This window comes from Herpailurus yagouaroundi, unplaced genomic scaffold (genome assembly GCF_014898765.1).
Source record: "Herpailurus yagouaroundi ecotype Mexico unplaced genomic scaffold, PumYag 222, whole genome shotgun sequence".
Classification (NCBI taxonomy): Eukaryota; Metazoa; Chordata; class Mammalia; order Carnivora; family Felidae; genus Herpailurus; species Herpailurus yagouaroundi.
The window spans coordinates 19148413-19170458 of record NW_024412453.1 but is presented as its reverse complement, the minus strand read 5'-3'; the positions used below and the strand labels follow the sequence as shown (position 1 = coordinate 19170458).

General features: G+C 59.6%; 2 long non-coding RNA genes across 3 annotated transcripts; both read left to right on the top strand.

Moving 5' to 3' along the window:
* Positions 1 to 668: 668 nt before the first annotated feature.
* On the top strand, positions 669 to 11120 carry LOC121019757 (uncharacterized). Of its 2 annotated transcripts, XR_005785770.1 has the most exons (5): positions 669 to 1012; positions 2117 to 2233; positions 3272 to 3358; positions 7577 to 7640; positions 8328 to 11120. It is a non-coding gene; the product is annotated as an uncharacterized LOC121019757 (long non-coding RNA). The 2 variants fall into 2 exon arrangements; XR_005785769.1 differs by having other exon boundaries at positions 7577 to 11120.
* Positions 11121 to 15132: 4012 nt separating this feature from the next.
* Positions 15133 to 20393, top strand: LOC121019753 (uncharacterized). The gene is made up of 4 exons (XR_005785767.1): positions 15133 to 15503; positions 16555 to 17964; positions 18248 to 18430; positions 18525 to 20393. It is a non-coding gene; the product is annotated as an uncharacterized LOC121019753 (long non-coding RNA).
* The last annotated feature ends 1653 nt before the right edge of the window (positions 20394 to 22046 follow it).

Below are 22046 nucleotides of genomic sequence, written 5' to 3'. Positions count from 1 at the left end.
TCCAGGACCATGTCTTCGCTGGTCCCCGGGCGTCGGCATCAAAGCCGGAGCATCTCTGGGGATCCAGCCAGGCGGCAAACCTGGTCCCTGCGAACAGTCACGCCGGCTCACCGACCAACGCCGCCCACGGCCCCCCAGAGGGGTACGAACGGGCCGGGGCTGAGAGACCAGCTCTCCCTGGGAGCACTTGTTAGGAGCACAGCGTCCTCAGCCCCTCACCGCTTCCCCGCCTCCGATCCTCCAGGCACAGAACCTGAGGGCAAACAGATGTGCCCTGAGCACTTTCCCCAGGCCCGAGGCGGCTGCTCATCCAAACCTCTACAAACATAAAAACAATTCTTCGCTCAGAGGCCGTACAAAACCCTGCTCTTTTGGGACGAAGAGAAGGGACGAAAGCTGGAGGCGGAAGGGGACGCCATATGTCTGTGGTCCTGCCTTCGCTGCGGAGGCTTCGCTGAGCGGCCCCGGCTGCCCAGAATGGGGGTCTCGGTCTGTGTCCCCGCGGCCACCCAGGATCTGCCCCGGAAGGCTGGCCGGGCCCCATCCTCGCCGTGCGGGTGCGCCCTCCAGGCTCTCGGGGGACCGCCTGGCACGGGCCCGACTTCCCTGTAGCCTCCCGCCCCACCGAACCAAACCCACCGGGCGCCAACTTTCCACCCGCCCGGGTACTTCCGCCTTGGGAGGTCGCTTCCTGTTAGGTGCCGGAAGGGGCGGGTCACCGGAGCGTGGGGGAGGAGTCTAGAGCTACGGCACGCAAGACGCAAACAACCTGGAGCCTGGCGGCGACGGCGGCGGCCTGGAGCCGAGGCCGGGCGAGGTGTCAGGGGTCCGACTTTCGGATTTTTTTCCCTGGAGCCGCGTTTCCAACGTGGAATTCCTCGGCCGGAAGGGTTTTCCAGGCCTGTGTTAACCCTAACTCGGCCAGTGGATGAACGAGTTGGGCTGTGGAACCCCGTGTAAACCGGGGCGTTGTTAGAGACAGAAGACGGCGCCTGGCGAGGACTCCCCTCAGGTCTCCTCCCGTCTCTTCTCCAGCATCTCCCCATTCAGGTCCCTCCCTCGCCCGCCTCCGGTCTCCTCTCCAGCATCTCATCACTCAGGATCCCCCCAGGTGCCCCCTCGGCGTGTCCCCACTCGGGTGCCCCCCCGCCCCAGGTGTCCTCTCCAGCGGCCCCGTTTTCAGCCGCCCCCCCCATGTCTCCCTTCAGCATCTCCTCAGGTCTCCCCCCCAGGACTCCTCACCAGCGTCTCCCCCTAGGTTCCTTGCCCTGGGTCACCACCCTCAGCCCTCCCCACCCCATATTGTCCCTTTGCAAAGCAGCGGAAGCTCTTCCAGGCTAAAGGAGTGTTGTATACATCTGAGCAGGCTACGTACTTACTGTTCAAAAGGAATCTTCGGAAGGTCTGTTAGAGCTTGACATCAGGGGCTTAGGTGTACAAAAGTCCCAGGCTGGAAAGATGGGTGACAGTAGGCACAGGTGGTCTTCCAGTGGGACTCGGTCCAAGGACTTCAGGCTATGTCCCCAGTGGCGTCGTGGCTCTGGACCCTGATGATGGAAGGCGTGATGGCAGGTTTGTAGGCGAGTGGGGAGGGGTGGCCTGGAGACAGACCGCAGCCTAGTTGAGGCACGGGAAGAGAGCTGTGACGTCTGGCATTCCCGCGAAGCCTGGTGTCCCACGTCTGTTCTGGCCCCACCGCTGTCTGTGCCACATTTGTGCTACTGGGTCGCTACGGGGTCGGTTGCTCAGGGTGGCCCTACCACTGCCCTATCCTGCTGGGCCTCTGAGTTCCGGCCTTAAGACTACTTCTCATCCCTTCCTGTTGGCCGTGTGCTCGTGCGTTCCCTCCTTGCCTCCCCGAGTCCTCTGGACCCGGGCCTGCGTGGGGTGTGGGGTGTGCAGGTGGGAACCTTGTCTAGCCGGTTGCAAACAAACCAGCGGCAGCACACTCTGCGGAACCCGGAGGACCCCCAGTAGAACCTTGGGCCAAGGTTCCGCGGGGCTGGACGTTGGGGGGAAGACCTTGTCAGGACAGAATTTGATTATACATCTAACAGCACCCCAAAAAGGCACTAGTCAGGATCTTTCCATGACATCCATTTATCTTGGAAAACAGAAGCCCGGTGACTCTCCGCGGCGGATGGAATAAGGCACCAGGCGGCCGCATCATCCGTCAGCAGGCTGGGCCCTGTGCGCGCCCCTGTCCGGTCCTCGCCGCTAGGTGGCGCCGCAGGTGCGCGTGAGTGCCATCCCTGGTTCCCAGTCTCAGGGCCCCTTAACTATCTTCACCGTTGTTGAACTTCTGTCATGTGGTGCTGTATAGGGAGGGGCATATACTGTGTTAGAAGTGGAAACAAATTTGTTGCGCATACTTTTTTTTTTACTTAAAACAAACAATGATAGGAGCGCCTGGGCGGCTCAGTTGGTTAAGTGTCCGACTTCAGCTCAGGTCATGGTCTCAAGGTTCCTAAATTTGAGTCTCACATCGGGCTCTGCACTGACGGTGCGGAGCCTGCCTGGTATTCTCCCCCTCTATCTGTAAATAAATAAATAAACTTAAAAAAAAGCCCCAATAATAAAACCCACTACACATGAGCACTCCTTTTTAAGAAAAAGCAGTATTGTACCCAAACAAATTTACAGGTATGTTTTACATTTAGGCCGATCCCTTGAAGGCAGAGCTGTGCTCTCCACTCTCCTTTTGCCCTCGTCCCTACCAACATCACCATCGGGTAGCCTCTGGAGCACGCTGCTGGGCCCTTTCAAGAGAACGGGTGTGAAAGGCCGTTCTTGGGGCGCTCGGTGGCTCAGTGAGACATCTGACTTTGGCTCAGCTCATGACCTGGCTGTTCGTGAGTTTGAGCCCCGCAGAGCCCCACACAGGGCTCTCTGCAGGCAGCACAGATCCCGCTTGGGATCCTCTGTCCCCCTGTCTCTCTGCCCTTCCCTCACTCATGCTGTTTCTCTCAAGAATAAATAAACATTAAAAAAAAAAAAACAACCAGGCAAGTTCTTAGCAGTCCCCACAGCCCTGCAACTACCCTGAGAAGCAGACACAGCTGTCAGCTGCCTCGTGTCCTTTTTGGTATTCTGTCTGCATTGATTTGCTGCATTTTCATTTTATTTATTTATTTATTTATTTTATTTCCTTTTATTTATTTTTTTTGTCAAAGAGCAGGAGGACCAGATGTAAAATATTTAATATGCTTTTATGGGGAGAAATGAACTTGCAGCAGTCTGATTTGTAATCAAGGTTACTCTGTACATTAAGGAGCTGCCCCTTTCACTCCTGCCGAGGCCCGGATTATTTGAGATTCCCAGAAGTCACCGTCTCAAGAAACCCCGAGAAGGATGGCAAGTGAGTGGGGCTCTTGTGGGAGTGGCCCCCAAGTACTGCAGAGACTTAGTGGGGGGACCATGCATATGTCTGTGTCAGGGACTTTGCAGATCAGTCGCGAAGGGCAAGGGCCTTGTTCGTTTCGGGGGGTCTGTGGAAAGACTGAGCTGGTGTGGTTCTGGGAGTCTTGCTAGTTTTTAAAAATAGACTTCCCTTTTTTTTTTCTCTTCCTTTGGAGGGGGCAGCATGCGCACATGCACGAGCTGGGGCGGGGCAGAGAGAGAGAATCCTAGGCAGGTTCTGTGTTCAGTGTGGAGCCCGATGCGGGGCTCGATCTCATGAACCGTGAGGTCATGACCTGGGCTGAAATCAAGAGTCCGGCACTTAACCGACTGAGCCCCTCGAGCGCCCCCAGACTTCCTTTTTTAGAGAAGTTTTAGGTTTCCAAGAAAACAGAGCAGAAAGGGCAGAGCTCCCCTGTGCTCGTCGGCCCGTGCAGAATGTCCTGCTGATGACCTCTCGCATCAGTGTGGTGTGCCTGTCACAGTTACTGAGCTGTCCCTGGCACAGTGTTGCAGACTGAGGCTGGCACTCTAAGCACACGTCCTGAGCTGTTACCTGGTATCCTCTGTCCTGGGACCCAATGGCGTTTGATCATCCTGTCCCCTTGGGCTCCTCTGAGCTGGGACAAAAGTGATAGTGTCTCAGACTTTTCTTAGTTTTGATGGCCTTGACCATCTGAGGTGTGTCGGTCAGGAATTTTTTTGGATGCTTCTCCCTTGGGGTTTGTTAGATGTTTTTTTCCTCATGGGTAGGTGGGGACATGGCAACTGCTTCTCGCACCATGACCTTTCTGTAGGTCCCATTTCCCTCCCTTGAGACGGAGAGGGCCTGGGGACTGGGGAACAGAGTGGAGAGGGAGAGGGAGGAGGGGCCGAGCGTGTGAAGGGATAGCAGCCCTTGGCTGGGGGAGCCCGTGGTGTCCCAGAAGCGGCCAGAAAACAGAGCCAAGGGAAATGGGGGCCCGACGTTCTTGAACACCTGGTGAGAGCAGCCGGTGGGAGCACCTGGTGAGAGCACCTGGCAGGGAGCACTTGGCAGGGAGCTGTGCGGCTCCTTCTAGCTGGGGGCCTCAGGGGGGAGCAGAGGGTCCGCTTTGGCCAGGGGCTGTTCGGTCGCTGGCGGCCGGGCTCTGCCCAGGGAGCATGCGTCTTCCAGCTTCAGCCCGTGGGTCTGCAGGGATCCCGCAGGCACCCTGGCCAGCCTGCCGGCTCCCTGTCGGGCGTGCTCCTCAGGTCGGCTAAGGGAGGGGCGTGTGTTCAGGACGGCGTCTCCCACCATCTCCTTTTGTTTTTTCTGGGGGCTTCACTGTGGCGATGGGAGTTTCTTAGGGCTTCGAGGTGCTGCTTTTACCTGTGTTGCCCCTCAGCGCCCAGGTGAGACTTTGAGGCCCCCGATTCTGCTGGTGCAGCCAGTATGTGGAGGGCGGCTCGGGCCGGGAAAGGCAGCCCTGCTCCCGGCCCAGGCTGCTTGTGGGTGACCTGCTTCTGCTGAGAGCTGAGCTCCACGGGGAGCCGGTGGGGGTGGAAAGTCACGTGGGTGTGCGCACAGCCGGACGCAGTGGCGTGCATAGGAGCCTGGAAGGGTCAGGCTGGACTGGGTAGGGGGGAAGGCGCCGGAAGACCAGAACCCATTCTGGGACGTCCCCTTCACCCTCCCAGTGCTTTGGTGGGGGAGCCGCCTGGAGCCCCATGGCCGTCTGGATCTGACACATCGCTGCTCTGGTGACACCTGCTTTGTGGTGAAGGTTGCTTCCTGCTTTAAAAAAGTACGTCTGGCTCCAGTCACCCCCGATGCGCCTTCAGCTGAGTAACAATCTAGGCTCTTGGCTTTTGATGTTCTCAGCGAGCTTCTGGACACAGGCTGATGGACGGACGACAGCTTTACACACCTCTCTGCAGGACCCGTGACTGAGGCAGCCGTGCGTGGAGCCGGCAAGATGTGACTGCTGGTTCTAGCCGCTTCTGGTGAGAGCGTTTCTTGGCCCTTCACCCGTAGCTTCTTCCAGACCCTCGGCCTGTCTGCTCCTCTCAGCCTGGAGCCCCCGAGTTGTGACATCGTCTAGCATTTAAAGCAGAGACAGAACCAACTCTGCTCCCCAGGAATTGAACTTTTGTGGTTTGTCTTCAGAAAAGCAAACCACATGCTGAGTTGGACTCACGTGGACTGCTTTAGCTGTGGGTGAATAGCCAGAGCTTCCCCCCTTCCTTCTTCCCCAGTGGGGGCTGGCGGAGCTTTTGCTGTACGTGACCCGGGCCACCCCATTTTACTGCCGAAGAGCTCAGAGTTGTCTGTGTCAAAAACAGAGAAGTAAGGAAAAGAGAAGCAGGACGGCTCCCTGCTAACCAGGCACCCGTGAGCCTTCCGGGCCCTGGGAGGTAGGCTCGCAAATGTTCTGGTGTCTCGGGGACAGGTCTGGTGTTTATTGTGGAGAAAGACTGCCGGGTCCGCGCTGTGGTGGTGTCCTTTCCTAGGCGTATGGCTTTAGTTTCTGGATGCCCCGGTTGCCTCATTTGTGAACTAGGGTTAATGATCTCCACTCCCGAGCGTGCCAAGATGAGATACGCTAACAGACAGGTAGCTTAACCATAGGTTGATGGTTAGTGCCACGGAAGCGTCAGCCTGAGACGACGCGAGTGGTGATGTTGGTGACGACAGCGATGCTGGTGGTGATGATGGGCCTCACAGCCTTGGCTGCACCCTGTCTGGGAGCTACTGCTAACGGCCAGGACCCAGCCTGAGGATTCTGACCCCCACCTCTTAAGCCCAGAGGACCCGTTCTAGCTCTCTTCTTTCCGACCACTTGAGGAGAATGTATTCTTCTTGTTCCAACTGGAAGAAACGCTGATGTGTCGGGGCAGGCGCTTCAACTTGTGTTACTGTCACAGCAATCGATCAGGCGCCCTGAACACAACCGTGGTTTGGCTGAAAGAGTCGACCGTGGGGCGGCGGGGTGCTGGGCGTAGAGGAGAAGGGCAGCGGACACGAGCACAGTGCTTATCTAAGCCGCTCAGTACCGTCCGTATCACCAGGGCTCCAGGAAGCGATTAGCTGAATGGTTTCCGTCAGAGGATGTTTTTGTGACCTCTCCTGACTCAGGGCGGCCCGGACCGTGAGGCCCTGGCCTGGCTGGCGGAACACGGGAGGCTGTGGCATATCCGGCCCCCTCTCCTTCCTAAGCTCTGTCACTGGCTTCCTGGAGCGAGGACCCGACGTGGTCCCTCTCCTCTGCTCCACAGTGGGCTCAGGGCTGCCGTGGGGGCCACACTCTTCTCCTGGCTCGTTCTGCATTGGGTGTTCTAAACATCCTCACTCGGGAGATCGAGTGGCTCTTAAAAGATCTGCCGTGGCCCGGTCTTAGAGGAAAGAACAGACAGAGTCCACACAGCAGTGACTCCCGTTGGCCCAGGAGGACTGGTTATAGCTGGGTGATGGGGCGAATGCGCCATGGTTAGAGGCCTTGAAGGGAGCGGGAGATGGCACTCCAAAACACGCCACCTTGGCCTGAGGGTTATTTTGAGCTGAAGATAATTGAGACTCAGACGCAGAAAAAAATCCTTGTCGGAGCCTCCCCTATCTGACTACCAGAAGCAACTTCTGGGAAGTCAGGCTGCCACCAAGTCGTTCTTTAGGGCAGGTCTACTCCCAAAGGGGATCCCACGGATGAACCTATCCCAAGTCTCTTCTCCGGGGGTTTTATGGCCCTGAAAGGGCCTAAGAGGCCACTTACACCTGTAGAGACAAGTGGTATCACAAACTTCCTTACATCTCACTTATTCTCCTGAAACACATTTGTCTTTCCTAAAGAAGTCTGTTTGTTCCAACTTTAAGAAGGATCTTTCTCCCCTCCCCCTCTCCCCTACCAAGTTCGATATATAAACTTCTAATTGAAACTACTGAACCAACTGTTTGTCTCGGCCCCCATGGGCGCATGACTAAACTATTTTCTTTTGTTAATCCGTTGTTTGTCAGTTTAATTCACAGGCCCCACGCACATAACATCAGAGGGGCTCCTGCAGCCTTCTTGACAGAGGCTCCCCAGCTTGGCCAGTCGTGGGGGTGGGGCGAGGGAATGCGGGTGGAAAGGGGGGTGGGGGATGGGTGCTGGGACCGAGGACCCCCACACCCTCCATCTGCCTTTCTTTCCCCCATGTGTGACATCACGCTCACAAAACTCAGCAGAATGAGTGGATAGGTCAAGATCGCTCATCATGTCCTTGGCAGACATTGTCACGTTGTGAAGGTGAGTGGGAGAAGAAGGCCCGGTTGGAGGCAGGCGGGGGCCCCCCGGAGCAGGCCAGGATACGCGCCTCTCCAGGGTGGGCGGCTCATCGCAGTCTCGGGTGGCTAGTGGATATTGGAAAGTTCCAAAAAATGTTTAGTTTTCCCCGGTGTTTTGTTTCAATCGGGTTCAAAATGTCCCACGTGAGAAACGAAAGGGGGATTGGCCACACGGCCCCACCGCACCCCGCGTGCGTCCTCTCCGTGGTGCTCGGAGAGAACTGGGAGCCCTTCACTGCCTGGGCCGGGGGGACGCCAGGGGCTCAGCCGGCTCCAGCGCGCTTCCGGCATCAGGACAACCGGGACGGGGCGGCACTGTGTCGAGCGGCCCTCGGAACCCCGGCCCGGACGGGGCTGTGCTCACGCGGCCGGGGGTGTTTACCATCACGGGCTTCACTGCTAGCTTGCGCGTGTGAGCTGTCGCACCCATATTTCCACGTAGGGACAGAGAAGCATGGTTTCTCTATTTTGGGTAGCTCCTTTTAAATCATGCGGTGTTTCAGGGAGAGACACTTTGGAACGTCAGAAATTTAAAATGCAGAGTGCTGTAACACGGCTCTTAGCGCCTCGTGTGCTGAGAGCATGTCTCTTGAGAGTTACGTGGGCCCGGCTTTTGTGGCAATGAATCCCAATCGTCTGTTTGTCGCAGGCAGAAAACAACACGGAGCCCACAGCGCCGGGAGCGGCAGGGCTGGTGGCACGACCTTGAAGCGGGAGAAGGCGTCTTTTGCGTTCGGGACTTGTCACTATTTTAAGCACAATGGTGACATCTGGTATCGCTTACATGTTGTCTCTTTCAAGCGGTAACCGTTTTTCCCTCTGAATGCAGGCAGCGTCTGGTTCCGAAGGCCTTTTCCAGAATTTCTGGTTGCCACGGGCTTTCGTTTGGATGGTTTGGACTGGCTCAAGCCGTCCGCCTGGCCTCTGGGTCACTGCTTACGCTCCGTGCTAGCCGGGACCCCTTTCATCCAGATCTACTGGATGATAATGTCCCTTGATCCAAGATCCTTAACTAGGGATCACCCAGGAGAGAGGCAAAAAGCTGAGCCGGCCCCTCCTGCTGTTTCCAAGCAGCGAGCGAGCCTGCTGCGCCATGTCTGGCCCATCGTCCTGCAGGGTGGGCTGTGCCGGCGGCCCTGCGAGCCTCCCCACCGAGCACCGGGGACCCCCCTGCGCCCAGACCGTGGGACGCCCAGAGCCTCCTACGTTCGGGGGCTCGAGAAAGACCAGCGGAAGCAAAAGGCCCACTTTAAAAAACACACAAAGGGCTTAACGGACATTTTCCGAAAGGAGAGACACAGACGGCCAGCGGGCCCCCGAAAAAAACTCCTCGCAGAACGTGGGTCACAGCCACCCCGAGGTACCGTTTCACACCCACTGTGGTGATGACAAGAAAACGCGAAATAACGAGTTCTGGCGGGACGGGAAACGGCGCGGCCGCTGTGGAAAACGGCGTGGTGGTTCCTCAGCACGTGGAACGTGGAGTCACCGTATGGCCCGCGATCCCGCTCCCGGGTGCACGTCCAAGGCCACCGAGAGCAGGGGTCTGAACGGATCGCCGTACGCCCAGGCTCGTAGCAGGTCTATTCACAGCAGCCAAAGCTTCAGACGACATGAGTGTCTCTAGACGGACAGATGGCTGGGCACACGTGCCCTGTCCACGCAGGGGAGGGGAGAGGGTGGCTGTGGAGGCGGAGCCCAGGACCGGCCTTTCTCCGCAAGGTCTCCGGGGCCAAGAGCTGCCAGCTGGCGTCTCGGAGGAGACCCCCCCCGCCCCCCAGGCCAGGAGGAGGCTCGGGGGCATAAACACAAGCACGTCTTGGCCTCGTGTTCAGTGACAGGGTGTTCAGGGAGCCGCAGGACAGTCTGAAGGCTTCACACGAGGCAGTTCTCCGGGCAGGATGCGGGGCTGCTGGGGCCCTTCCCAGCAGGATCCCCGGAGAACTCCAAGTTCGGTCTCTACATTTTCATTAAGAGCTTCCACCCGGGGAGAATGATGGATTAGATTTTGCTGTTGGAAAGAAGCCAGATAAAATTAGATGCCTCTCGGCTCCCCACCACACACCCCTTGCCCCTGTTCTTTTCTGAAAGCTTTACTTTTCTCTCTCGGTTCCTGGCAGGAAGGAACCGAGCGGGTACGGTCGCTTCCTTGAGCCTCCCTGCTTTAATTTCCAGTGTGATTTCGCTGTTGCTCTAATTTTCTTCTGTTCTGGAACAGCTTTGGGCCTTGGGCTCTGCATTGGGGGGGGTGTGTGCGCGTGTGGTTTCTGTTTTCTTTTCAGGAAGCTTGTTAGAATTTATAGCTGGAAACGGAGAGAATACTCTGCCTCACAAAAGAAATTCACCTGATTCCTCACGTCTTGTCTCTTCTCTCCAAGTTCTCGTTCTTGGCCAAGCTAACCTGCCGTCTCATCCACCTACATAGAATCGGGTTTGCCTCCCAGCCAGCCACTTTGTAGCAAAGCCGGGTTCTGACGGTCTGCTGTCTTCTGTTACCGTGCGCCGACAGTGGATTTCAAGAAGAGCCGTTGTGTTTTCCCAGTGCAGGAAAGGAAACACTCGGGTTCCATCTGTCCAGAGGAGCTGAGAGCGCATGGGTGGCACACCTCCAGGGACAGACTGTGAGGCGGTCGCCGGTTGCAGAGGGTGCTGGAGCCGGGCGTGGGTGCCATTCACGTGGGCGTTGTTTTCTTGAGGTCGAACCCTGTGGAATTTAGCGGAGACCTCGAGCGGATTCGAACAGCCTCAGCCCCCACGTCCTGGGTCTGAAATCAACCGTGTGGGAGGAGCCGCCCCGGCAGAGCTGCGTGCCCGCCGTGCAGCCGTGTACCTGCTCCCGCACCCTGACCAGAACGTTCCCCTTGTGCGTGCAGGCAGCCCACGCTCAGGGGCACGCCACGGTCCGAAGGGCCGGTCATCCAGGACCCGGCGTTCCCAGCGACGAGAGCCTCACGGGTCTCTCCAGGCCTTTTTCTGGGCCGCCAGTGTGGACATGGCAGACACACAGACGCACAGACACGGCCTGAGAGGGTCTTCCTTCCTTCCAGTCCTGCCCTGAGTTCCCGCGCTGTCCCGCAGGGGCACCCCGGGCAGCTGAAAGCAGCTTAATGGACAGTTTTGTTGGTTTGGTGATGCCATCTCATGACGACATTACCCAAATCCCTTGGAACATTTTTGGGACTGTGGATTCAGGGGCCTGGACCAAGGGACTCGGCAAGGGAGGTGTGATCTGCCTGCTGCCCCTCGGGCTTGGGACCGGACCTCAGAGCCACCGTCGGGTCACGGCGGCCATTCCCATGGCTGTGCTGGTGCCCCCTGGGCCAGCGGTGGCCGTGTGCGATTTTGTCAGTCGTTTCCTTCTTTAAAAAAGATTTTTTTTTAATCTTTGAGAGAGAGACAGAGTGTGAGCAGGGGAGGGGCAGAGAGAGGGGGAGACACAGAATCCAAGGCAGGCTCCAGGCCCCGAGCTGTCAGCCCTGAGCCCAACGCGGGGCTCGAACCCACGAACTGTGAGATCATGACCTGAGCCAAAGTCGGACACCGAACCGACTGAGCCACCCAGGCGCCGCTGGTCGGTCGTTTCTGACTCGCCATTGGTGCCGGCTGTAGCGAGGAGGAGCCGGGGTGCCCGCCACGTGCCGCTGGACACCGTGGCCTCTGTGCCCCGGAAGTGTGGCTGGCCCACAGCGAGGGGCTTCGGGGCGGAGACCCACCCGACGGGGAGACTTGGCACAGATCGCGAGACGGCAGGTGAATAACGCGCTATATGCGTTACTTGGCCGGGTGGTAGTGTTTTAGACCGATCCAGTTAGGTGTATCATTCACATTAACTCTGTGTTTCCTTTTCCTTTTACGATATGGGCAGCTCCTGGAAAACTTAACAGCTGAGGGGTGCTCGGCTGGCTCTGTTGGAGGATCGTGCGGCTTTTGATCTCGGGGTTGTGAGTTCCAGCCCCACGCTGGGTGTAGAGATTATTATTAAAAAAAATTTTTTTTAATGTTTTTATTTATTTTTGAGACAGAGGGAGACAGAGTGTGAGCAGGGGAAGGGGCAGAGAGAGGGGGAGACACAGAATCCAAGGCAGGTTCCAGGCCCTGAGCTGTCAGCACGGAGCCTGACGCAGGGCTCGAACCCACGAACTGTGAGATGATGACCTGAGCCAAAGTCGGACACCTAACCGACTGAGCCATCCAGGCGCCCCTAGAGATTATTTAATAAAATCTTAAAAAAAGATAGTTGAGTCTGTGGCTCATATGGTATTTCTTTGGATGGAGCTGTGCCACAGCCGCCTTCTCAGAACACACGTGCACGGACACGCACGCAAGTGAGCACACGCCATCACACGCAAACATGGGCATGTGTCTGTGCACGCAGATGTGGATGCGACGCGGTGCATGGTGCGTGAGTGCACACGAGCACGTGCACACACGCACGTGAGTCCTGCTCAGGACACAGCTGGATTCCGGCCGACGCTGGGCAGCGGGGGCCTCGAGGCTCCTGGAGGGGCGGGGAAGTAACAGGCCTGAGGTCACAACAGGGAACGGGGCCATCCCCTGTCCCGAGTGCATCAGTCACATGTCCTAAGGACGCTGTCCTGCAGGGTGTGCAACGAGTGTGGGAACCTCGGGCCGTGACGGCGGGAAGGATGTCAGACACACCGGCCTCTCTCCGCTCCAACTTTCTCTGCCACCACCGGTCCGTGATTCTAAATTAATTGATTTTTTCACGGTTTCTTCTGTTTTAAAAAACAAGGTGAAACGCACATAAAATTAACCACTTAGTACTCAACAATGCAGCGGCATTTAGCACATCCACAGTGTTGTGCACCCACCAGCTCTGTCTCGTTCCGGAACATTCCCATCACCTGCCCCCAAAAGAAACTGTGTACCCGGTAGTGGTCACTCCCCACCCACTGTGCTCTCGGTGTCCGCGGGCTTGCCTGCTCCGGACGTGTCCCGTCAGTGGAGTCACGCCGTGTGGCCTGTTCCCTGGCTTTCCCCACTGAGCGGCCCGCGTACGAGGTCGGTGTTGTGGGATACGTCCGTGCCTCTTTCCCGCGACGTTCTGTGTGTGGACGGGGTACTTTATCTGTCTGTCCGTCTGGGGATGGACCTGCGGGTTGCCTCTCCTTTTTGCTGTTGTGCTGCCGCGACGCGGGGCCGAGTCTGACACCTGCCTCCGTTCCCGTAGGGTCCGCGCCCACGGGTGGAGAGGGGCCGCCTTCAGGACGCCCTCGGGACCTTGGAGGAACCCTCGTGTCGCTTCCGGACCGAATGCCGTGTGGCTGGCTGGAGGCCGGCGGTGCCCCTCGACAGGGGTCCGGCGAGCGAGCCTCTGGGAGCCGCCCCCAGGCTTCGGGCCCTGGAGCCGCCGGATCTGCTGCTCCCTCAGGGAGCGGAGGCTGACCGTTCGTTCAAGCCTCTGCCGAGAGAGGCCTTCGTACATGTGCTCTGCAAGGCCGAGATCTTACCATAAAGTGGGGCCAGAGTGCCCTTCTCAGACCCCTGGATGAGCGTTGGGCGGGGCGCGTGGGGGACTCGGGCCCTTTGGCCGGTCTTTCCGCCCGTGGAGGCTGGTGCTCCCGGCCCACCCTCTTGGCTTCTTTGTCTGTTACGTTGGGCTGGGCGTCGAGTGGCTGCGCCGTGGGGGGCCCGGCAAAGGCGGGAGACCGCGGGGCGGTGGGAGTGAGGAAGCGGGGGTGCCTGGTGGAATCTGGGGAGGGAGGGCGGGTGCGGCACGCTGCCCGCCTGCTCGCCCGGGGCCCTGTCTGCTGGGGGACGGGCCGCCGGGCCTCGCAGGGCGGCCTCGGGCTCCTTTACCGAGGCCACGTTCACCTGGCACAGAATAACCATGTTGAGGGGAGCAACTCGGTGGCGTTTAGGGCATTCACGAGCTCGTGTGACATCGCCTCTCTCTGGGCCCAGGACATTTTGCTGTCCCCAAATGAAACCCCAGGTCAGTTGGCACTGGCTCCGGTGCCCACCGCCTACTCCCCGCGTCTGTGGCTTGGACCCCTCCAGGGACCTCCCAGAAGGGGAACCACAGCATGTTCCTGTCGCGGCGGCTTTCCGCGGGCGCGACGTCCTCCGGGTGCGTCCGTGTCGGAGCGCGCGTCAGAATCCCCTTCCTGTCTGAGGCAGGGTGGTATTCCATCCTGTGGACGGGCCCCATGTTGCCCACCCTCCTCTGTGGGCGGACTCTGCCCTGCTGTGGACACTGCGGCACAGGTCCTCGTGTGCGGGGGTGGTCGCGGGGCGGCTCCGCGGATCGGTCTGTGGGGCGGGTTGGGTCTGCGTGGTTCCCTGCGTCTCCTCCTGGGGCCCCTCCGGGAGATGCAGGCGTCTGCCCCCGCCTGGCCCTGCTTTCCACGAGCCGCCTGCAGGGAGGCCGCGAGCAGAGCCACGCGTCTGCGCACAGGCTGCGTTGGGGCCGCCGCTCTGCGCCTGCGGATCAAAAAAGTTGTTCCCGGACCTCGGCTTTCAAGACAGCTGCAGGATGTTCCTCGGAAGAGGCCTGTGGGATGATAAAAAGTCGACATTTGATCTTTGTCCCCAGGCACTGGCCCCTGGGGCGGGGGAGGCTCTTTGGCTTGCTGCTGAGACGCCTGGGGGCTGCTCCCAGAGAGACCAGTGGAGGAGCAAAGTGATGGGGATTGACGCCCAGCCTCCAGTGACGCGATCAATCGCGCTTCTGTAATGAAACCACCAGAACAGCCCCTGGGCTCCTGGGGAGAAGGGACCCACGGAGGTGCCGGGAGGGTGGTGCCTGCCACCCCCCCCCCCCCCCGCGTCTCCCCGCCCCCTCCCCCCCCCAGGGCCTGGAGGCTCCGAGCCCCTTCCCCACCCCTTGCCCTGTGTGTCTCTTCCATCCCTTTTCCGGAGTCTTATCCTTCATAAGAAACCCCCAAACTCTCCGGGTGACCTGATTACTGTGGCACCTGACATGGGGGAGTCTCGAGGGCCCCTCAGCCCGGAGGGTGTGCACTGATGTTGGCGGTTGGTATCGGGATTGACTTCAGTCGCAGGACCCCCGGCTGGTGTCCGGAGAGTGGCAGACTCGGCTGATGTCAGGAGAAAAGCGCACACGTTGTGTTGGTCGTGCCCCGAGTGACAGCAGCTCAGTAGCCTCCTTTCTGACGTGGGAGGTTCTCGGGTGGGAGGAGGCGGAAGTTTGGAGCCTCCTGTGGAACTGGACAGTCCTGCGCCCATGGCCCCACCACCCCTTGTCCACCTCCCACACAGCGCGGGCGTTCCCCGTGTCCTAGATCACCAGGGCCAGGGACTGGGCAGCAGCGGGCGGTCGTGCCCAAGCCCGTTCGAATCTCAAGCCTGCAGCCTGCCGCCCCAACTCAGGCCTCTGCCCCCAACACTCTGGTGCTTCCTGTGCCCTGTGTCCGTGGGCCCTTCTCTGCCACCCGTGGGCGTAATAAGCTGTCTTTGCCCGGAGCCTCGAACGGGAAGCTACTCCCACGTCTGCGATGCACTAGGCCAGCAGGGCTGGCCGGGGCTCACTAGGGTGGGACGTGGTCACCTTTGGGTGTGGCCCCTGCCCCAAGGCTGAGCCCGGGGTCCTGGGAGCCTCCGCCTGGGCTCTGAGGTGCTGCTGATTCAGTGCATTTCAGTTAGGCAGGAAGTTCCTGAGAGGAAAACCACAAGCTTTATGTTTATTTAATTCCAGCCATTCTGTGGTTTTTGGAGATGGCCTTTAAAGATTTGTTTTTGATTTTTATCTCAAAGAGAATGCAGAAAAGCCCATGGGTCGGGCTCCAGAGAAAATACACACAAAGAAGAGAAGTGAATTTGGATCTCACCAGGCAGCTTTCGGGTAAGCAAGTGGCAGGATGGGGCTGGGGTACGTCCCCTCAGGGTAGCAGCCCTGCGTGGCCTGCACATGTGGGTCATGGAGACACGCTCCCTGGAATCCAAACGGCCTTGCGTTCAGGCCCACGGGCAGCCTGCGCTGGAGCTTGGGCTCTGGGGAGGCCTCCCTTCACGGACCCAGGCTACCTTTTTCACCCCTCTGGCCACAACAAGGGGCCAGGCCTCGGGGGTCCTGTCCTGCACCACCGGAACCAGTGGGGTAGGAAGAGGCCCCTGGAAACACCATGATAGGTGCCCATCTTGGCTGGGGGAAGGGTGGGGGGTGCCCCGGGACAGTGGCACCGTCAGCCCAGAACCCCTGCCATGTGCCCACCTTGGTCCCTCTCGGCTCTGTGTGCTCTGAGTTCCCCGCCAGCGCCTTGCACGGGGTGGCCCGCCTCCTGATGCTCCCCACGCAGACCTGTCTGAGGTCAACGCTCTTGCCTGGAGCAGCAAAGTCATTGGGAGTCTTTCCTCCGGGTCAGGACCCCCTCCTGGAATCTGAGGTCATTCTCTGTGCCAAGGGAGGGTCACTAAATTCTTAGGAAAACTCCAAAGCAGAATCAACAGAAAAGTTCATCCACGCTGTAGGGTCCTTTGGGGAAGGGGATCAGCTCTGTGACACCCACGAGCTGCCACGTGTGGACCCTGTGCAAGCTGGGGCGTTCATGGAGTGGGCTCTGGGCCAAGAGGTTGACGCTGCTGCACCTCATTTATTTCTGGAGAGCTCAGGCTCTGCCCAGTGGGTCCCCGGATTTGAGTCGGCCTGATGTCACCACGCTACAGGAGGCAGTGTGTGCGTGTGTGTGTGTGTGTGTGAGTGTGCGTGTGTGTGTGTGTGTGTGCGCGTGCAGGAGTGGGCCTGGCATGTGCCATGGGGGAGGGCGTGATTCCCCCTTGCTCTGTCAGCAAGGAACCGTCCGGGCCCCTTCTCCCCTGGTAGCCTGGAAACTGCCAGTGCCCTGCTTCCCATCAAACTCTCTTCGTTCATTTATGTGATTTCCTCGTACTTTCAGGCTCCGGCTGCCTGGGCCATGGCCAGTGGGAGCCTGTCCTGGGGGCGTCCTTCCTTGTTGTCCGGGACTCCGGTGTTGAGATCCTCCGCCCGTCCCCTCTGTCCTGGTGCCTCTGGCAGACGCGGATTTGAGAAAGTACACGCTTCCGTGGGTGCCTACGTCTACCACCGCTCCCACCAGAGCCATGAGTTCGCTGATGCCTCGGCTCCACCGCGTCCACAGGCTCGTTTGGGTTTTCCGTGTCGGAGCCTGTGGCTCCTGTCTCCACAGCGCGGATCCCCCCTGTGCTGCTCAGAGCCCTGCTGCCACGATGCCCGTGTGACTGCCAGTCCGGGGGCGGGGGCGGGGGGACCTCGTGCCCACCCTCTGTGGCTTTAGGGTTGCTCCTTCTGGGAAGGGCAGAGCGGTCTGCCCTGGCCTCCGCTCAGGGCCAGCAGGGAGGTGGAGGGGAGCCTGGTTCCACCACCAGCTCTGGGTATGGTCGTGTCCACCCACATCCCCTCGGGACGGGGGCTGAGACGCCGGCTGTCCCGTTGGAGCCGGGTCGCGGCTGTGAAGACGCAGTGGGGCGCCTGGTGAGCCCTTGTGGCTGGGGTGCTGCGTGTGTTCACGTCTAGGACCGCAGAATGAGCGGCGTTCGCCTGGGCGTCGGCTTCCGCTCCTGCAGCTGCGTGATGCCCACCCCGAGGCCGCCGGCCTGCACACCCGTGAGACCCTCGGGCTGACACGGCTACTCCTGCTCCGCTGTGCCGGCAGCCACTGCGGCCACTGGGACGCGTGCCGGTCACTGTCCTCTGCTCTCTGGTCACCACACGCCCCGTCCCCGGTGCTGTGGGTGGCGGACCCGCATCTGTAGCTCCTCTGAGCTTCTGGTGCCTCCTGCGCATTTCCTTCGTGGAGCCTCCTGTGTGTCCTGGCGACCGGTGGAAATCGTGTTTGCGCCGAACAAGCCAGAGGTGGTTTCTTGCTACAGCAGGGGGGACCCGTTCCACATCCTGTGACAGGGACGGAGGAGGGGGTGTCCCTGGCCAATGGAGGGCTCGTGGACGCTGGGCCCACCGTGGACTCAGGAATTTCTGTTTGTCCTTAGGGTCTTATTACCTTCCTGGGGCTGCCCTAACGAAGCCACAGACTCAGGGCTCAAACCGCAGGCATCCCTCTCAGCCTGCAGGCCGTAAGCCCTAAACTGAGGTGTCGCGGGGCCGTGCTGCCTTTGGGGGGGCACCCTGTGCATCTTCCAGCCTCTGGTGGTGCCAGACATACTCGCCGTCCCTTGGTTGGTGGATGCGTCACCCCCTCTCTGCCTCCAGGGGCACACGGCGTTGCTCTCTTGTTGGGATGGGACTCACCGACTCCAGCTGGTCACCGACTCCCTCTTACTGATGGTGCCTGCAGTGGCCCTGTTTCCAAGTAAGGCCCCGTGCTGCGATCCCCGGGGTCAGGACTGAGGCATATCATTTCGTGGGAGGGTTCAACCTAGTGCAGGTCCCAGCTGTGCCCTCTTCCGTTTGACAGTATTGAAAGACCATTTATATTAAAAAAATTAGCTTTGAGAGAAACGCACAGAAATGTGGCTTTTCCCAAGCTCAGTGCCACCAGCTCCAGCCTAGTGGTGGTGGGTCGCGAGGCCGGGCATCCCGGGGATGCTGTACGCGTGCAGAGGCCCCGTGCGTCATCTGTCCTCCTCCCTCAGCCCCAGGACGCCGTGGGGATTGCACAGCATCGGTGTGTCCGGAGCTGCTGGGCTCTTCTCCGTGGCTGCGTGAGAAGCCGTCGGGAGACTTTCAGGATGTAATCACAAAGGCCGGAACGAGGAGAAGGCACCCTCACAGACCAAGCGTGATCTGAGCTCAGCACCTGGGCCCAGGACATGGGAGTTCGTACATTATGTTTTGATTTTGAATTCATCTCACTTTTCGAGAAAAGTTGTGAAAAACGGTACAGCGGGTCCCTGTGTTCTTTTCTGGCAGGTCGCCCAAACGTTCACGTGTTCCTGCGTTTGCTTTCTCCTTCTCACACCTGAATCTGCAGAGTGGAATATGTCGGGCTGTGTTCCCCACACCAGGCTGTGCTGCCGCCGGGGCGGCCGTTCGTGTTGCTGCAACAATACGTGGTCTCTATTCTGCAGTCTGCATTCACAGGTCTTCAGTTCTCTGTCTCGGGAAGGACTCCCACTTCTCCTGGGGGCCTTTCCGAGTACCTCACCTTCTTGCTTGCCATCGTTGCCGGGGTCCCTCTGCCATTCCATCCTCCAACTGGTGACTTGGTGCAGCTATGAGGACCTTTGGTTTTTGTGTGTTCGTTTTAGCCTTACTGAGTTCGTTTATCCTTTGAGTCTGTTTCCTCCCTGTTGATGGCCTGGTGCCACGCTCGCTGCCCGGTCGGGAGTCCCATGTGGCTAAGCTCGCGTGTACAGATGAGATGAAATGAGACCGAAGGCTCACGATGCCGCCACATTCGCCCCATTTCCAGTGCTTGGCGGCCGCACGGCCTTGGCGGGTTTCCGACACTGAGCTTGTGGGACATCCCTTCATCGTGAAAAGTTTACTGCATATTACTGTTCCAGTGTTTTCCGGGTACATCAGTGTAGCCTTTGCAAATGGACACAGCTGGCTTTGGGCTCTGTTCTCGGGTCCCTGACGGGTTCCCCGTGTCTGACTGCAGCGGCTGAGGCCTCCAGGGCCGGGCTGGCGGGCGGTGAAGGCAAGCATAGTCCTCATCTTGCCCCTAATGACACCAGCGTCTGCTTCAGTGAGGTGGAGACTTTAGAAAAGGCTACGTTGCTATGTTAAGAAAGCGGCTGTCACTTCCTATTTTCCCTACTGTTTGTACTTTTATCAGGAGTGGGTGTTAAATTTTGCCAGAGGCTTTTTGTGCACCTATGGGGGGAAAGCATGTGATTTTTCTCTTCGGGTCTGTCAAGAGTGACTTTCACAAATGGATTTCCCAGCAACCAGGCGGCCGTGGCATCTGGGCGTCAGTCCCGCACGTGGTCACCATGTCTGTCTTCCCATTGCACCTTCCAGTAGGGTCTGGGGGTCAGAGTTCCTGTTGCAGTGGGGCTCTGCCGGCTGGCCTTCCAGGAGGGGGCTGGGGTCAGCACTCGCTGGCGGGGGGCTCCACCGGCGGGCACAGTTTAGCGTGTGCCCCTCCGATTCAGGGCGCCGGAACAACTGGGCAAGCTGTGACCATCTGGTCCCTAGCCATGTGGTGGAGTTCATCTGTGGAGTCATTAGGGCCCGTTTTTGTTGGGGGCTGCGGTTCGCTGGAGGCTTTTTTCTCCCGTGGAATCGGTGTGGTTAGGGTCCCGCCCCCCACTGTAGCCGCTTCATCTGGAAATTCGCATTTATTGTGCTCCGCAAGAAATGTCACTACGGCATAGTTATTCTATGTCATTTATTCCTAGCGGGGCCAGAACTCGAGCCTCCTCTGCCACCCGGCGCCCGGCGCTTCCTGGGCCCTTGTGGGTGGGCGAGAGGCAGACTCCGCCTGCAGTCTGCACAGGCCGAGCCGAGCAACCGCGGCTCGAGAGGCACACGGGGTTCGCGGGGAGACCAGCTCGGCTCTGCTCGCTCTCCACTCGGCCTCGTGCCGGGCAGGGTGGCCTCGGGAACGCGGGTGGCCGCAGCGGAGCTTCCTGGGGAGGGGAGACGGCTGTGCCCAGGCACAGCCACAGGCCACTGCCACCGACAGCGCATCTCTCGCGGCCGCACGGCGCTGCCTGCTGGAGGTTGTGCGCAGGCGCAGCTGCAGGCTCCCGCTGTTGGCTGCGAGTCTCCTCCGTTGCGCAGCCGCACTGTCCGCACGCCGCCGCCTGCTCGAGGCCGTGCGCAGGCGCAGCTGCAGGCCTTGCAGTTGGCCTCGCGTCTCCTCCGTCGCGCAGCCGCACTGTGCGCACGCTGCCGCCTGCTCCAGGCTGTGCGCAGGCGCAGCGTTGGCGGTCTGGCAGCAGGAGGCGTGGAGTCGGCTCAGATGGCGCCTCCTTGGCTCCTGAGCAGAAGCCGGGGGCCCACGGCGGAAACTCGCGGACTCTACGCTGCCGGGCGTCGGGCCGTCTCTCCGAGAAGAGGAGCGTGAGTAGGGGTCCGCCGGGAAGGGCAGCGTGTCCTAGAGCCCCGTGAGCGGGGATGAGGCAGGTGGGGCGGCCGGGCGGGGCAGCTGGAGCCCTGGCTGGGGACATGCTTTGGGGTGGGATCCGCGGCAAGTGCTGGGGAAGGCTGTGAGGACGGTGGGGGACTGGCGAGGCGGGCTGGTGCGTCAGGCGTTTGGACCGGATGTGGAGGGATCGCCGGGCAGCTGGACACGCTGGGGAGGGAGGGGGCTGAGTGGGGGGCTCATGCGGGCTCAATCAGGCCCTGGCCAGTGGAGTCTGGAACCTGGCAGGGCAGGCGTTCCTCTGTTGTGGGCCTTGGACGTAATCTGTGGTGGAAGTTGCTGGTGCGGGCTCCTAGCAGGCGCCGTGATCAGCAGGAGTGGGAGCGGGGTGGTAGCTTGACTCAGTCACCCGAGGACGCCCCAGGTGGAGGACGGGCTGGTGCCCCGAGGATGCCTGCAGGGTCTCACACGCCCTTCCTGCACGCCCCAAGTGGGCCAGCATCTGCCCCTTCCCAGTGGTGGCCACACACCGGCTTTTGGGCTGGCCCGGGTCACCTTCCTGTTCTGGAGCCGTCTGGACAGGACACAGACCCCAGGGACATGGGTCCCCTTTGTTATGAGGGGCCCGTCGGCCCTGGAGGGGGCTCTACAGAGTCTCTGCTTCATGCATCCCCCTCTCACAGCCAGGGACGGGGGACGACTTCAGGGGAGCAGATGTTTGGGTCACAGTTGGAAAATAGAGCTGAGAACACAGGTGGGTTCCTTCTCTCCAGACTCACATCCATGTGATTTCCATGGTTTTTGCCCTTTGTCTTTTTTCACTGTCAGAGGCCGAGAGGCACCGTGAGCATGCAGGTAAGCCCAGGACACGGGGCTGTCCCCACCCAGAACCCTGTGGTTCCAACCTGAGGAACAGGGCTGCTCTGGCCCCGTGACCGTGTGGACATGCCACCCTCTCTGAAGTGTCTGTAGGCTTTGGTCAGGGTCGGATACAGTTCCTCCCCTGTCCCTGGGGTTCCTGACCTCCTCACCCTAGCGCGGGTTGCTTTTGCCTTGATAGTTAAAAGGACACAAGAAAACAAACCCAGACCGAACCAAACAAAAAAGCTCACTAGAAATTAAGGAAATGAATAAATATTGAAAGCAAGGCCTGAGGAGATGGTGTAGAGCTTGCAGGTTTAAAGCGTGCTGCTGGCTTTCTTCAAGTGACGGCCCCAAGGGGAGATGTCACCGCTGTGGTGTCCACCCTGGCGTTCGAGCCAGTGGTCGGAGAGTCTCTGACAAGATGCTAACAGCCGGCTCTTGTTGCATGACCTGGCCCTGGACGTGACAGGTGACTTTCAGGACAGAGTGGGGATGTCTGTGGGGACTTGAACACACCCCTCCAACACGCCGAA